Source organism: Schistocerca americana, unplaced genomic scaffold, assembly GCF_021461395.2.
Source record: "Schistocerca americana isolate TAMUIC-IGC-003095 unplaced genomic scaffold, iqSchAmer2.1 HiC_scaffold_826, whole genome shotgun sequence".
Lineage (NCBI taxonomy): Eukaryota > Metazoa > Arthropoda > Insecta > Orthoptera > Acrididae > Schistocerca > Schistocerca americana.
Window position 1 is genome coordinate 52,501 of NW_025726594.1, and position 5,133 is coordinate 57,633.

At 51.6% G+C, this 5,133-nt stretch overlaps 1 non-coding gene across 1 annotated transcript in view; it reads right to left on the reverse strand.

The window, feature by feature from the left end:
• The window catches only part of LOC124591304, a 1,910-nt gene extending 1,094 nt beyond the window's left edge, over positions 1-816 (reverse strand). Inside the window, exon 1 of the ribosomal RNA XR_006977120.1 lies at positions 1-816. This exon is cut by the window's left edge and continues 1,094 nt beyond it. This is a non-coding gene — a ribosomal RNA (small subunit ribosomal RNA).
• Positions 817-5,133: the final 4,317 nt, after the last annotated feature.

Genomic DNA, 5,133 nt, shown 5'->3' on the forward strand with positions numbered 1-5,133 from the left:
ACTCAAGAGCACCCTGGTAGGATTGCAACGGGGTCCGCCTCGGGACGCACGAGCACGCACGAGGCGCGTCGCACGCCTTCAGCTCGCCCCACCGGCAGGACGTCCCACGATACATGCCAGTTAAACACCGACGGGCGGTGAACCAACAGCGTGGGACACAAATCCAACTACGAGCTTTTTAACCGCAACAACTTTAATATACGCTATTGGAGCTGGAATTACCGCGGCTGCTGGCACCAGACTTGCCCTCCAATAGATACTCGTTAAAGGATTTAAAGTGTACTCATTCCGATTACGGGGCCTCGGATGAGTCCCGTATCGTTATTTTTCGTCACTACCTCCCCGTGCCGGGAGTGGGTAATTTGCGCGCCTGCTGCCTTCCTTGGATGTGGTAGCCGTTTCTCAGGCTCCCTCTCCGGAATCGAACCCTGATTCCCCGTTACCCGTTACAACCATGGTAGGCGCAGAACCTACCATCGACAGTTGATAAGGCAGACATTTGAAAGATGCGTCGCCGGTACGAGGACCGTGCGATCAGCCCAAAGTTATTCAGAGTCACCAAGGCAAACGGACCGGACGAGCCGACCGATTGGTTTTGATCTAATAAAAGCGTCCCTTCCATCTCTGGTCGGGACTCTGTTTGCATGTATTAGCTCTAGAATTACCACAGTTATCCAAGTAACGTGGGTACGATCTAAGGAACCATAACTGATTTAATGAGCCATTCGCGGTTTCACCTTAATGCGGCTTGTACTGAGACATGCATGGCTTAATCTTTGAGACAAGCATATGACTACTGGCAGGATCAACCAGGGAGCTGCGTCAACTAGAGCTGAGCAGCCGGCCGCCCGGGAGTGTGTCCCGGGGGCCCGCGCGAACACGCAAGCGTCCGCTCAATTATTCTGCAAACAGGAGGAGGCTGAGCTCCCCTGCACCATACACCTCGAAACCCTCTCAGGTCCCGGCGGCGCGCAGCGCCGTCCTAAGTACTTGGTCGGGTTCGAGAGAGGCGCAATCGCCCGGAGTTTGGCGAGTAGACGCTTTAGGTGCGACCACCCGTGCTCCCAACTGAGCTTGCCGCTGCCGACAGAGGCCCGGGAGCGTGCTGTCGTGGCATTGCCGGCGGGAGACAACACGCGCCACCTACGGTGACCGGCAGCTCCAACGCCAGCGCCACAGAAGGACAAAAGCCCCACTTGGGTGCCGAAGCGAACTCTCCCAGCACAGCGCACGCGCCAACACGTCCGCACAGCTGCGATACAAACCACCTGCGAGAACCGCAGAGGCGACCGAGCAGCAGACGGCGTCGCGGCGCCGAGCGCCGGGCGGCGGCGCATCCTCAGCGCACACAGTCCTCAATCGGACCAGCACACTGCAGATGTCCACCGCGCTTCGCACCGGGCCCGCGAGGACCTACTTTGGCCGCACGGCGCCGCGTGCAGGGTGCGCCGGCGCGCAGCTGCGCCGCCTGCCGCCTCCGTCGGCCGGCGCGCCTGCCACTGGCCGCCCCCACCAGCCGGCTGTAGCGCGTGCGCCCACGCACCGCACGGCCAACACGCCGGGAGGCCCCCCCTCACCGGCCGGGGACGGTCCCACCCAGCCACCGCCGCGTATCGCTTCACACCCACATGCCATTCACGTTCGTGGGCATGGTGGGTATCGCTGCAACAACCGGTTGGTAGCTCAACCGATCGTCGCCATCACTGATTCACCCCTAGCGAGAACAACCGCACCACAACGGTTTACCAGTTGTTCATTTGCGTAACGTCACCAGCAAACGTAGGCGTCCATCGCCATTTGCAAATTCAACGATTGTTGCATGCCTGTGTCAGGTGTCACGACACACTGTCTGCCCACATACACGCAACAACATGTCCACGCTTAGCGAACACGTGGAAGGTGGCCCCCGTACGTATGCGATGTCCATTGCGCGAACGACTGTCAACCGGCCTCTGTCGCATGTCGCAGATGTGGAACGCAGTGCACCGTGCTATCACGGTGTGTGAGAAGAGACGACTACGTCTGACAACACGCGCCACTACATCAACAGACGGCTCATGCTGATCGCCATCCAGGGCATACCACACTGCAATCCAGCTCTTATAGGGAGACGACACGTAGCTGAGTGCACAACATTTGGACCGCATGGTTCGCCGTTGTTGGCGCAGTCGTTGTACGGTCACATGTACCACGATGTATCATTCAGTACATGAGGACCAATGTGCAGTACAGTGTGTGATTTGGACGTACAACATCAGCGGACAGTTGACACAGGCCGTACCACAGCGTAGGCTAAGTGCTTCGCCATGCGAATGCCAATGAACAACTGCAAATGCCAATGAACAACTGCAAAGGGCATTGAGCATGTACGTCCTGCTGCCATCCACATTACAGTGTATAGCTGCAAGGTGTTTAACATGAAGCGATACACTGGGGACCGGGCAGTGCGAGTAGCAAACTATATTGCGGGGGTTGCAGTTAGGCAACACTACACTAATTTAACGCGTCGTATGACAATTACAGAGCAGGTTAAGGCCCAACGTGTGTTGGGTTAAGGCCCAACGTGTGTTGGGTTAAGGCCCAACGTGTGTTGGGTTAAGGCCCAACGTGTGTTGGGTTAAGGCCCAACGTGTGTTGGGTTAAGGCCCAACGTGTGTTGGGTTACGTTAAGGGGCAATGTGGGTTACGTTAAGGGGCAATGTGGGTTACGTTAAGGGGCAATGTGGGTTACGTTACGGCGCAATATAGGTTACGTTACGGCGCAATATAGGTTACGTTAAGGGGCAATGTGGGTTACGTTACGGCGCAATATAGGTTACGTTACGGCGCAATATAGGTTACGTTAAGGCGCAATATCGGTTACGTTAAGGCGCAATACAGGTTACGTTAAGGCGCAATACAGGTTACGTTAAGGCGCAATACAGGTTACGTTAAGGCGCAATACAGGTTACGTTAAGGCGCAATACAGGTTACGTTAAGGCGCAATACAGGTTACGTTAAGGCGCAATACAGGTTACGTTAAGGCGCAATACAGGTTACGTTAAGGCGCAATGCAGGTTACGTTAAGGCGCAATGCAGGTTACGTTAAGGCGCAATACAGGTTACGTTAAGGCGCAATGCAGGTTACGTTAAGGCGCAATGCAGGTTACGTTAAGGCGCAATACAGGTTACGTTAAGGCGCAATACAGGTTACGTTAAGGCGCAATACAGGTTACGTTAAGGCGCAATACAGGTTACGTTAAGGCGCAATACAGGTTACGTTAAGGCGCAATACAGGTTACGTTAAGGCGCAATACAGGTTACGTTAAGGCGCAATACAGGTTACGTTAAGGCGCAATACAGGTTACGTTAAGGCGCAATACAGGTTACGTTAAGGCGCAATACAGGTTACGTTAAGGCGCAATACAGGTTACGTTAAGGCGCAATACAGGTTACGTTAAGGCGCAATACAGGTTACGTTAAGGCGCAATACAGGTTACGTTAAGGCGCAATACAGGTTACGTTAAGGCGCAATACAGGTTACGTTAAGGCGCAATACAGGTTACGTTAAGGCGCAATACAGGTTACGTTAAGGCGCAATACAGGTTACGTTAAGGCGCAATACAGGTTACGTTAAGGCGCAATACAGGTTACGTTAAGGCGCAATACAGGTTACGTTAAGGCGCAATACAGGTTAGGTTAAGGCGCAATACAGGTTAGGTTAAGGTACGACATAGGTTAGGTTAAGGTACGACATAGGTTAGGTTAAGGTACGACATAGGTTAGGTTAAGGTACGACATAGGTTAGGTTAAGGTACGACATAGGTTAGGTTAAGGTACGACATAGGTTAGGTTAAGGTACGACATAGGTTAGGTTAAGGTACGACATAGGTTAGGTTAAGGTACGACATAGGTTAGGTTAAGGTACGACATAGGTTAGGTTAAGGTACGACATAGGTTAGGTTAAGGTACGACATAGGTTAGGTTAAGGTACGACATAGGTTAGGTTAAGGTACGACATAGGTTAGGTTAAGGTACGACATAGGTTAGGTTAAGGTACGACATAGGTTAGGTTAAGGTACGACATAGGTTAGGTTAAGGTACGACATAGGTTAGGTTAAGGTACGACATAGGTTAGGTTAAGGTACGACATAGGTTAGGTTAAGGTACGACATAGGTTAGGTTAAGGTACGACATAGGTTAGGTTAAGGTACGACATAGGTTAGGTTAAGGTACGACATAGGTTAGGTTAAGGTACGACATAGGTTAGGTTAAGGTACGACATAGGTTAGGTTAAGGTACGACATAGGTTAGGTTAAGGTACGACATAGGTTAGGTTAAGGTACGACATAGGTTAGGTTAAGGTACGACATAGGTTAGGTTAAGGTACGACATAGGTTAGGTTAAGGTACGACATAGGTTAGGTTAAGGTACGACATAGGTTAGGTTAAGGTACGACATAGGTTAGGTTAAGGTACGACATAGGTTAGGTTAAGGTACGACATAGGGTAGGTTAAGGTACGACATAGGTTAGGTTAAGGTACGACATAGGTTAGGTTACGGTACGACATAGGTTAGGTTACGGTACGACATAGGTTAGGTTACGGTACGACATAGGTTAGGTTACGGTACGACATAGGTTAGGTTACGGTACGACATAGGTTAGGTTACGGTACGACATAGGTTAGGTTACGGTACGACATAGGTTAGGTTACGGTACGACATAGGTTAGGTTACGGTACGACATAGGTTAGGTTACGGTACGACATAGGTTAGGTTACGGTACGACATAGGTTAGGTTACGGTACGACATAGGTTAGGTTACGGTACGATATAGGTTAGGTTACGGTACGATATAGGTTAGGTTAAGGTACACATTGTTGTAAGGAAAGGTTTAATGGGGGGCGGGGCGGGGCGGCCGGTTTGTTGATTGTGATTATAGTAAGTGGATGCCTGCGGCATCATCTGATTTGCCACGTCAGGATGCACCTTTGGCTCATGACAGGCGGCGCTCTCATTCCATGCTTGTGGCAGACCTGTGTCTTTCATTCCTGCCATTGTTTGTGTGCTGTGAGAGGAGGCAGTATTGTGATGTTGGGTGCACCCCTGTGTAGGACATGTGTGGGTGTTGGTGGCTTGGCTGAGCAATGGTGG